Consider the following 13056-nt stretch of genomic DNA (forward strand, 5'->3'; position numbering starts at 1 on the left):
TAATTCCTCTAAAGGGTTTCAATTCTTTACATGGAATTCCATTCAAGAGAACAACAATGTTGGAAGATGATATGCATTGAAATATTAATTCACACCAATCTTTGGAAAAGCCAAAGACAGTTAGAGTTTTAATCAAAAAATTCCAATTGACCCTGTCGAAAGCTTTCGACATATCAATTTTTAATCCTATGTTGCCTATCTTTTTTCTACTTTTCTTCATAGAGTGAACTACTTCATGTGCCACAATAATGTTATCTGAGATTTGTCTAGAAGAGAGGAAAGCAGATTGAAGAGGTGAGATTATTTTTTCTGGTGAGTTTTTAAACCTATTTGCCATTATTTCGGCAATGACCTTGTATGGGGTGTTACATAATCCTATTGGTCTAAAATCAGCTGGTGTTTTAGGATTCTTACCTTTAGGAATAAGGAATAGGAAGGTCTTGTTAAGATCAGGATTTAGTTTTCTATCTTTGAAAAAATCTTGGATTACAGCAACTAATTGAGTGCCCACTTTTTCCCAATTTTTCTTAAAGAAACTAACCGGGAACCCATCCGGCCCAGGCGCTTTGTTTGGTTTTAATTTTCTAACAACCTCCCAAATATCAGTAGCAGATGGTATTTCAGTTAGATCTTCATTTTCTTCCCTAGAAATGCAAGGTTTTAAATGAGAAAAGATTGGAGATTCAGTTTTTGCAGAAGATCCGGTGAATAACTCAGAAAAGTAAGTTGTTAAAACCTCTTCTATTTCATCTCTACAAGAAACAACTTGATCATGAGCGTTTTGGATACAGTCAATATTATTTCGTTTTCTTCTTTTTAGAGTGGTAACATGAAAAAACTTAGTATTTCTTTCTCCTAGTGCAATAGTGTTGTTTCTGGATTGTTGTCTTGCTATTTCTTCTTGTGTGTCGTATAAAGATTCTAATTATATCCGCTTCTTATTGATCAAACTTGTGTTATAACTGCTCGTGTTTTTAGCTTCTAGGTGTTCTATTGTTTTTAGTAAAAGCTTAATTTTCTTGTTTGGTTTCCCAAAAACATCTGTTTTCCAAGTTTGTAAGTTTATTCCTAGTATTGAAATATTTCTCAACAGATCAATATCTGGATTAACAGAGTTTATATGATTCCAATAGATCCTTATAACTTGGATACAAGACTCCTTTTTAAGTTAAATCCCTTTTTGATCAATGTTTGTTTCAATTTTTGAGACACGTGGTCACAGGAGATGACACAGGCATTGGACCCCTCCAACAGTGTATTGCCACCTTACCGATGAAAGAAGGCGTTTTGGTGTTTACACCATGGAAGATACTAGCCACTATTGTTATATCGCATCCTGTTTCCAGACTAGGGGTTTACAAGAGACCATGCTTAATGTGTCCTCCACTGATGTGCCTAGCAAGTGTTTTCAGCAAGCTTTGAATAGTTTCCTAGAGGTATTGGATTTTTTTTTCTTCCTTCAACCTCAATAATATTGCCCCCCATCCAATGTGTTCTCTGGCAGTGTTATATTTTGATGTTGTTAAGAAGAATATTTCGTCAAACTTCGTTATGTAAAGTCGAGATTCTGTTTTATGGAAAAGTAACAGGGTGGCTCATGCTCAGAATTTTCTTAAGGCGATTCCCATTAGTGGTTTAAATCAAAATCTAGGACCTCGTCAATTTAGGTCCATGTTAAGATATGGATTGGCATACCTCTTTTCAGGGAAGATAGTACATGCTCTAGTTGTAACAAAAAGATGGATATTTTCGGCGACCATGCTTTGTATTGCGCTAATGATATCGGTCTCAAATTCTGCCACGACCTTGTGAGGGATGTATTTGCTGACATTTGTTATAAGGCTGGTGTACATGCGAGGAAGGAGGTAGTTCATGGTTTTTTATCGGATAACGATACTTTCTTGAGACCTGCAGATATTCTTGTTCATTGTTGGGTAAACGGTCAGGATGTGTGTTTTGATGTTATTGGTGTTTCACCATTCACTGTCGGGGGAGTTCGTACTACGTGGTCATGCCATATCTAGATCTATTAAGCGTAAACGCAATAAATACCTAGACAAGTGCTCCTTTCATGGTTATGGCTTTGGTGTTTTTCCTTTCTCGACTTTGGGCGAATTGGGTGAAGAAACTATCATTTTCTTGAAGAGGTAAAAGAACTGTATCACGAACCATGACGCTAATTATAAGATAGGTGGTACTCTTTTTTATAAAATAGGTTTATCTATCCAAAAGGGTGTTGATGCCCAGCTTGTTGCCAGGATACCCACCAACTTATTGTAATTGACATTCAAATCCTCTAAATATTGTTTTGGTTTGTTTGTTTGTTTTTTTTTTGAAGGAAGAGAAAAAGCTTTACTAAAACCCAAAAAAATAAAGATACAAAGGTTAATCAGACCTATTTTTTTTTATCGGTAAAGTACAGAGGTTCAACCATACAACACATACAAGGGTTTGTTATCCCAAATACTAGATACATAGAATTTCCTTGCTAACCTAGCTAAACTGTCTGCTGCCCCGTTCAGCTTACACGGACCATATTTACATAAAGAACTACCTAACATATAAACTATGTTTTTACAGTCTTGAACATAAGACAAGATTGTCCAAAGGATATTGGTAACATCACCATTTAGAGCATTGACCAGTGAAAGATTGTCAGAAATGAAGATAATTTTTTGAACACACACATCACTAGCCCATTCAGTAGATTTCGAAAGGGCTTGAGCCTCTTCTTCGGTAACCAAATCTTATATTGTTGGACAGCATTTGTCTACTGCAAATCGACCATTGGATCGATAGAAGACGATCCCGCAACCCGCAGCAAGTGAAATTTTCCACAAGGAAGAATCCATGAACATTAAACAAGTATTAGGATGTTGATTTATATCAGAGCAATAGAATTGATACTTATTTGATATAGTAGCAGCATCAAAGTAATTTTTCTAAAGACTGGCTAAGATAAAAGTTCCGTGTTTGAGTCAGAGACTTTAGCAGAACTTGAATTTTATGGATAGTTTCAACAGGGCATTCGTTATTGTTTTCCATACTGGAAATGCAACGTACTTTCCAAATTTTACGCAGAATAGCAATGTAAACATTAAAAGTTTTATGAAGATCGGAAGTAATATTAGCACAAACCACAGCATATTCCAGTCCCTTAAAGAAGCAAATTGTTGTATAATAGCAAACACTTGAGGATTTAAATGAAATCAAACGACTCTAGCAAAGTCGCAATGAAAAAATAGGTGATCAATGGATTCAGGATGTCTACAGCAAAGTGGACAACATTCATTACCAACAATTCTAATTTTAAATAGATAATCTTTTAAAGGTAATATATCTGAAGGAACTTCCAAATAAACAATCTGAGTTTTGGTAATATGTCCATATGCCATAACCTGAAACATTGTTTTTGCTAATGTACAGTAGCCACACATTGATTAGTTAACAAAACTTTGTAAACATATTTAGTCGAGAACATACCAGACTTGGTAAGTGACCACCTAATACAATCATCCTCAGAGTAGTGAATGTGAATGCGGTGAATTTGCACTATTTATTCAGGATAAATAATTCGATAAGAGAATCCACATCCCCTTCTTTTGAATAGAGATATATGAGCTGAGATACCTGAGTATAATCTTGCGAGTGGTACTCAGTTGTTCTAGCAAGATTAGGCCTATTCATATGCACAAGGTTAAAATCTTGTTTGACATACCAGGTGGCATGGGAAAACAACAAAGTGATTGAGTTGCTACCGACAGTTATTATCAACAAAACTGGTGATATTATGAATATCGTTAGCGTCATAGTCTTCATCGCGCGATCCTTTCAATATTGCTGGTATTATTATGCATAACGGTCAACGTCTATTTTGTAACAATTATTTTCCCTTGCGGGTTCTTATGTATACGCTTTATACTTATTCAAATTACTTACACCTATTTCTACATATATATTTTACCAATTTCTTTATCTGATTCTTAATATTAAATTTCATAATCATCAATGGTGATATCCATTGAAGAGAGAAATGTTATTATGAATCGGTTTATATTACAGCAAGAAATTCATCAACGGAGGTTGCAACAACTTGAAGATGAGGAAGCTGAAGATAAACAACTAATCGGCACTATGATGCTCGTACATTCGGTCCATATACCAAGAGTTCCATAGCCAAAAGAAGTATTTTCAAGAAGATATTCGAGGGAAGGAATTTTACCACCAGAAGATGAAGCACACAATTATGTGTACTCTGATTAAGATTTCCAACGTTGATTCTGCATGCCTCGACACCTGGTGACATGAGATAGAACCTCAATTTAATTATCCGTTTGATGCACTAAATATGAGAGGTCATAATCCTGAACACAAAGTTACTTCATCTCTAAGGATTCTAGGTTATGGAGAACCAACGGATGCGAACAATAAGTACCTTCGCATGGGAAAAAAATTGATTCACTTATCTTTCATTTTTTTGCGAAGTAGTAATAATTAATCATTTTGGTCCAACGTATTTACGAAAATCAATCGAGGAAGATATTAGACAAATATTGAGGGAAAATCTGGAAAGGGGATTCCCAGGGATGCTGGGTAGTCTTGGCTTCATGTATTAGGTATGGAAGTGATGCCCTGTTTATTGGGATGGTCAATAAAAGGGTCATTACCCGAAACTAATTGTTACCCATGAAGCTGATGGTTCTTATGATTGTTGGACATGACACACTTTTTTTGGTCTTCCGGGTTCACAAAAAGATATTAATGTTTGTTAGATCATAGCTTGGTTGAACCCACCAAGCGTTGGTATGTCAAGTTTGGTTGTCATATTTTAGTATCACAACTCCTCTAGAGTCGCTAGATTAAATACTAGAGTCAACTTCGTTTAGGTGAGACTAGAAAGTCTAAGAATGTTGAGACGTAAAAGTATTACTCCAAAGACTTGAAGAATGAAAAGAAGTAATGACTGCAACGAAGACATCATCCTTCCACTTGAGGTTAGTAATAACGACTTGAATTGTTTCCATTCCTAACGTATCTTTCAAGTCGTACTATATTGAAAACATAACATGCGAAGCTGTATATATATATAATATTCTAGTGATTAGACTTGGTCATATCATTATGATCAAAAAGTCAAGGAATTTATTGAATTACGAAGTATAAACGCTTATCTTTTGGAACTTCTTAAATACTACATCAACATAATATTTGTATTTAGTTACTTGATTATGTGTAAGATATAGGTGTGATTTCATCCTAGAAAACTATGTATCAATACTTTAGTTTAAGGGATAGATGTATGAACTTGGTTCATAATCAAAAGGAAAATCATGATTGGTATGGTTCTTTATTGAATATATTTTGGATGACCAATACAAGATGACAAGGTAAAACCTATCTTAACTTATGTTGATAATTGAGGTATAACCGGTCATAGCCTATAATATGTAGCATGTTGAATCAGTTACAAGATACTTTGTGAAGCAAGGTATAACCGGTCACAAGCTACATTGGGAGAAGTTAGTTTTAATCGGTCACAAGCTAACCTGGGAAGAAAAATGTAACCATTCACAAGCTAACCTGGGAAGTAAGGTGTAACCGATCACAAGCTACCTTTGGGAGCATGGTGTAACCGGTCACAATCTATTTTTGGAAGCATGGTATAATCGGTCACAACTAAATTATGAATCATGGTATAACCGATCCCAAGGAGTAAAACCGAATTTCCTACATTCACATATCTCTTTATGTTTTGTGTGATCTTGGAATTAGGGTTTGCTGGGAGAGACTTTTAGATGTCGACATTACTTGAACATGTACATAACTCTTATCATTAATTGTTCAAAGATATTACCTGATGCTCAAGGTGATCCCATACAAAAATATTGAAAAACATTTAATTATGATTTACATAATATATGTTTTAATTACCAGCAATTAAAGCATATCTTCTGGAAAATATTATTAGTTAATTTGTTACACTAATAATAGAAGTTTTCTAAGAGAGATTTCGGAAAAATGGTTTGGTATTAATTGGAAATAGGAAAACCGAAATCAGGTACTTTAATGCATATCTTGAGAATATTTTCGGTTTTGGAATTTCCTTATTGTCCAAACAACATTGGATTATAAATACTTGAGTTTGCATTTCTTGTAATACCCCGATATTTGGCAGTGGTTGGCCGGTTGGAATAAAAGTAATGGTTTTTCATTTCCTAACACCGAGACATTTTCAGCACAATTGGCTCTAGAGTAGGAAGAAAACTCTGCAGTTAAGCATGCTCGGGTGGGAGCAATCCAAGATGGGTGACCTCCCGGGAAGTTGTTGTCGGATTACCGCAGAGACACCCGTTGAAAACCCAACACTACCGGATAACCGTGGTGGCAAGGTGGGGACAATATCGGTGTATGGACGGGTCATTACATTTCTTGCAAACTATCCTAAGAGCCATGCGAACTTCATTCTTGTTATTTCTGGTGGAGTCGTCTATCCGGAGAGGAAAGTACCCTAATTAGGTGAAATCTCTTACAACCGCTCGTTTAAAGACTTTTGTGGGATCAAGAAGCTCTACGAGTACCGTTGGTGGGAAACTAGATAATTACATTGTTATTTTAGTTTTCTATTATTGAATTGACTGACTAACGGTTGTTGAAACTTTGATTGCACCTAGTTTGATTATTCTTGAGAGCCTTCTCTTGTGACATAAGGGCCACTCAAACTAGATCAAAGTATCGACGGGATCTTTAGAACCATTTGCGGATATAAAGACATTTTGTGATAATCCATTGTTAACAGTCTCCGTTCTATGTGTGATAGATCACAAGAGGATTCAAGTTGTATTGTGCAGGTTATTGAAGGAAATCGAAGATTTGAAGGCGAAAAAGATTTTCTTATTAGTTTTCGTATCTTGTGAATATAGTGCACAAACCTTGATTGCTGGGATCCAAATATATCGTGTTTTTCTTTGATAAACTTGATTGTCTAGTTGTGTAAGATCAGCATCGCTATGTAGTCACTATTTGAGTTATATATTGATTGATTGTGAATCTATAAATTGGTTATTCCGGTTATCAAGTTTTAGATTGATCTAACCAGACAAAGGAGTTTATTAGTTTAAACGAAAGAGTCTTTGTCAACAAATCATACATATCTTTTACCAAAGATTGATTAGAGTGGTTACCAAACAGATTCATTCCTTTGCTGTTTAATATGATCCAAATGAGTAGCTATTCACGTGCATGACTTTATAAGTCGAAGGCGCATGGATACTGAGGAAACTAAGTATCTAGGGGTAGTCTACTTGGTCTCAACTTTACGAAGTTGGTATTAGATTTTGTGTAGCGGATTAATTGTGGGAGTATCCAAAACTGGACTAGGTCCCGGGGTTTTTCTGCATTTGCGGTTTTCTCGTTAACAAAATCTTGTCGTGTCATTTACTTTACTTCCGCATTATAATTGTCTTACTATAATAAAGTAAATTACACTCATACGTTAATCCGAATTACTTGACATTGATCCTAACAGTCAATCGGTTTTATTACCTTAAATATTATCAAGTAATTATCTTGTTGTCGTATTGTCTCGACCTCGTCCATAGAAAATCACACAAGGTATATATATATATAGGACTTAAGTTTTATTGTTTCGACTCTATCCACAGACGATCACTTAAGATATCAGACTTATAGGTTGATATTTAAAAGATTGTGGTGTATTTGAGTGCCCTCGTCTTTTCAATTGGTATATGAGCAGAAAAAAATGAAAAGATCTAACAATATGTGTTTGGTGTGATCCAATCTATACGATATAAGTATACAAAGAGGTAAAGTAAAACTTATAATGGAATCAGTTAAGGTATCACAAGATTTTTCCAAATCAATCTATGAATTTAATTTTAGCAAGTGTTTAAAAGGAGCTTCGTCCTCAAGTTCTACTTGCTCTTCTGAAAATATGTCTGAAAATTCTCAAGAAGAGGTTAAGTTAAGCCATGTATTCACAATCAATGATTCAGACTCTGAAAATATCTTCATGATGACAGAGAATACATTGATTACATGAACATAGAAACACCACAACTAAAAGAACTGAGCTAACAATTTCTCTCATGTGCAACTGAACTTACTCTTGCACAAGAAAGTGAATGAAAGCTTCTAGAAGACATGTGCAGCATGCAAGCTGAAAATGAGCAACTTGTTCTTGATCTCACCACCTTGCAAGCAGAAGTAGTCTCTCTCAAGAATACACCTTCCTTGAAGATTCAATTTTTTAGAAGAGAAACTTAGTAAAAGCATTGATTAAGAAAAGGGGACTGAGCTCATAAGAATATCATATTTACAAAGATACAATGCATTAAAAATCTCATATGATTCTGAGATTAAGACATTTTCCGAACTTGTCAAAATGCTAAAAGATGAAAATCAAACTTTGATGTCAAAAAATCAACCGGTAATACCCTATCTGGATAAATTCCAAAAGGTCTGATTTAACTTATTCCTCAAAAAGGAAAAAGCTTAAGATTTAAGGCTCTCGAAAGAGATTTTTCATCTTCTAAAGAAGCTTCTATACTCTCAGGTGATTCTAAGATGAACTACTCACATCAGAGTATTCCATAACATCATAAACATCATTACGAACGATGTTTGTATTCTATAATTAAAGGTCATGTTTTAAGAGATTGTCAACAATCAATTTGTTCAAGCTCTAAAAGAACAACTTATAATCAAAGTTGTAACAAGAGACCTTTTTCGACAAAACTCATATATAACTCTAGTTTTCCCAGATTAAAGAGTTCACGTAAAAATCCTCAGAAGGGATTGAACTTGTTTCAACCTGAAACGTAGTAACGACTTTGGCTTGTTACTAATGTACCACGTAGTAACGGCTCTTGTCTGTTACGACCAGATTGTTACAAAAAATTCGTAACGGCTTCGGTCTGTTACTACATGGAAATTCGTAACGTCTTAACTCTATCGTGAACGCCGTTACAACCCGAAATTCGTAATGGCTACATTTCTGTTACGAAAAATTTGTACCACTTTTATAACTGGTAAAAGTCGTTACAACCCCGATTCTTAACGGTTTAGACTTGTTTCTAATCCATAAATTTGGTGTAGTGTCCAGTCCATCACTACATAAGGTATTTCCTACATATCTTGATGGTAGTCTTTTCTATGATAAGTTTGGTTCATCCTACAAGAGAATTAAAGTCTCCAAGAGAACAAACAAAGGAAAATTCTCCATAACTATTGAAGAGAATAGTCCGTGTCACCTAGATACTTAGTATCTTGATTATGTACACTGACACAAAAGTGCTCAAACTTTTGTTTGATGAGTTTGGTTTATATAGCATAATAGTAAAAAACTTGTGAGATATATGAAAGATATTCACAAAGGCACTCTCTTAAAACTCTAAATACAAAGAAAAATTCGGTTCCTTTATATTAAAAGAGTATATTTTTGACTTCCATAATCAGTGACCAAGTTTTTAGAAACTATTGTTATTTATAGATTCAGTAATATATTGTATCTCTTAAGGAGAAATCTTGTATATTCCTCTAAGAACAAGAATTATGTACAATACATATTACCATGCAAAACTCTCAAGGGTTTCCGAAAGGTATGCTGAAATAATGACCTTTGATCCTTATGTATACTTCAACTCCAATGGTGTAGATGGAAACGAAGTCACCTCTTGCAAAAATATTGATCCATCATTTCCATGACCGATTATGAAAAAGAGTTACACAAAGTGGCACGTACCTGTGCAGAAACAAAATTAGAGGTCATGATGTTGAAGCGTTTTATTCAGAAATCTCTACTTGTTCAAGCTGATCTTGTCAAACAACAAGAAATTCTTCTAAAAAGATTAAATGAGGAGAACCTAATTTGTTCAGGGTTGAGGAATTATTCTTTGGTCAAGGATATCTTCAATGAAATCGAAGAATTATTCATATTAAGCGAAGAAGATCTCAACATCATGAAGAGATTTGATCTTCAAATCTTTTCTATTTAGGAATAGACTATTCAAATTGTTGATTTATTTCGATATTTTGTATAAGGTCTATTCGTATAAAACTATCAATTATTTATGAATGAATAAAATATTATTTTATAATCCTTGTTTCATTATTTGATAGTTCCGATTTCGTAGCCTGTGTGAATGATTATATTTTATTCTACTGCTTTCGGTTTATGAGATGTTAGTTTCGGTTTTTATTAACCTTTTCTTCGATCTCATATTGTGGTAGCCCTTATGATTATGTGGCTTTTTGATTTAGCGGGATTAAGTTCTAGCCCTTGTTGGTAGGCTTTACCAAAGGATCATAAGGTGATAAGATTAAAACTCATGTGTGAAAAGTCACAATATGTTGATATCTATTCATGTTTACATATGTTATGTTTAGCATAACATATGGGTTTTGGGTTTAAACTTTGGTCAGTTTCATCTACCATTAGTCGGCATGGTAGTGGTTTACAATAATGACGACTAAAATATAGTCGGTTAGGTCGTAATGTTCTTAACCTGATGACCCCGATAACTGCATCATTTCTGCTGTCAGGGTCGGCAGTCTGCCAGTTTACAACCTTACTGACTCTAGTTTAATCGTCACCGTAACTAAACAAACCATTCATTCAACACCCTGTCGGCTGAATTATTGAAACTTAACATATCTAAACAAACCATTCATTCAACAACTAGGAATCCAAAATTTATCCAAAATAGAAAAACATATGTCCAAACAACCTTAAAGAAACAATTATCCAACCAACCTTAACATATTGTCTAACACATAAAGAAACAAACTAGAAATTTATTCATTCACTTCCACGAACATCACCACGACTCCGTTTAGCATTTTTGCTTCTTTGGATACCAATTACACGGTTACGAGGCCTCTTTAGTTCAGCATTAGCTCGTTGGAACATTTCAGTGGCATTTTCGTAGTCAAAATTCTTAGAATAGTAAATGTGCTTAGTTTGCTCTTCAACCGACAAAAGCTCTCCTCCATCTCTCGTGCAACACATCATCTTCATAAGGGTGTTTAAGTGGTCCTTCTATTTTCAATTAAATAATTAATAATTAATAAACTGATTCGATAATTTAATCTTAAAGTAATAAGAGCAACTCTAAAATACGTACAGGGTTCTTAAGACTTGTTGTTGGATCATTGTTAGAGCATAGCTCGGTTGAACCTACCAAGCGTTGGTATGTCAAGTTTGGTTATCATATTTTAGTGAACCAAAACTCATTTAAAGAGCCGCTTGATTATTTACTAGAGTCAACTTCGTATAGGTTAGCTAGAAAGTTATTAGGATATGAGACATACAAGTATTACTTGAAGACTTGAAGAATGTGAAGAAATAAAGAGCTACAACGACGACATCATCCTTCCTCTTGAGGTTAGTAATATTTTGACTTGATCTGTTTCATTCCTAATGTATCTTTCAAGTCTTGCTCCATTGAAAACATAACTGTGAAGCTGTGAATGATTATACTCTAGTTAGACGTAGTATTAAAGAATTATAATACGAAGTATAACGCCCATCTTTTGAATTTCGTATATAAGACATCGACATAATCATATGAATGCTATTGTGATTATATGTATGGGTATGGGTGAAGATTTCGTCCTAGGAAACAATGTATACATTCGTTTAAAGGAAGTACAATTCATAAACTTGTTTAATGAATCGAAAGGGAAATCGCTAGGCTTATTGGTATTGTTATTCATTGCAAATATTTGGATTACCAATATGTGTGTTTAGTATAACCTCTCATAACTTGTTTATTTATCTTGGTAAAACTATTCACAATTCCTGACTTATGTATCAGTATGACTTTTATTAGTGAAACCAATCTTAAGTAATCACCTGAGATGATATGATCGATATTTGTAATTGGTGTGACCATTCCTAGTCATTGGGTAACCGATCCTAGAAGTTGGTTGGACTAATCACAATATGTGTAATCGATCCTTGTAGTAGGTTAACAAGTCTTAGTAATTGGTGTAATCGATCCTATAACTTGTGCAACCGATCACAAGTAAGTACCATAAATAATCGGTAACCGATCCTGGTACTTAGTTAACAAATTTTTGGAAACTATTGTGACCGACCTAGTAGCCACTTGGAGGTAGAACTGAACCTTGTTTGGTAGAACCATTAAACCCATGATTGGTGATTGAATGTTTTTGATCAATCACATAGTTCTTGGAAATCAGATGAACCAATTCTAAACTCGTTTGGAAGTGTGGCAAATTGGTTCCAAGATTGTAAATATAAAAAAGAATTTACATATAAAGATGTCGACATACTTTGAACACGTGCAGTAATTCTTATCTATTATTGTTCAAAGATATTCCTAAATAACTAAAGGAGAAACCCGGATCGAAATAAATTGATAATCTTTTAATTAAGGTTTTTAGTTTTATATGCTTTTAATTTCCAGCAATTAAATGCATATCTTTAGAAAATAAAAATTTGTAATGTGCATTTACTAATTGGAGATTTTCTACTAAGATTTCGGTCAATATTTGGACAGAGCATTTCCAGGAATTATGAAAACCGTTTTTGGTTTATTGCATATCTTTGAGAATATTCGGTTTTGGAAATTCCTTGGTGTCCAAACTTAAATATTGAAGTTTGCATTTCGAGCAAATTAATCCTCAGAGACTGCAAAACTACCTAGTTGTGTTGTTACTGGTGGAGCCGTCTATTCGGAGAGGGAAGTACCCTAATTAGGCGAAATTTCTTACGACCGCTCGTTTTAAAGACTTCTTTGGGATTGAGAAGCTCTACGAGTATCGTTGGTGGGAAACTAGATAATTGCAGTTTATTATTAGTTTTCGATTGATTTGATTGACTAACGGTTGTTGAACTTTGATTGCACCTAGTTTGTTTATGCTTGAGAATCTTCTCTTGAGATATAAGATTCACTCAAACTAGATCGAAGTATCAACGGGGATCTTTAGACTGTTTGTAGATCTAAAGACATCTTGTGATAATACATCGTTAACAGACTCCATTATGTGTGTGATTGATCACAAGAGATTCAA

This window comes from Papaver somniferum, chromosome 8 (genome assembly GCF_003573695.1).
Source record: "Papaver somniferum cultivar HN1 chromosome 8, ASM357369v1, whole genome shotgun sequence".
In the NCBI taxonomy this organism is placed as follows: domain Eukaryota; kingdom Viridiplantae; phylum Streptophyta; class Magnoliopsida; order Ranunculales; family Papaveraceae; genus Papaver; species Papaver somniferum.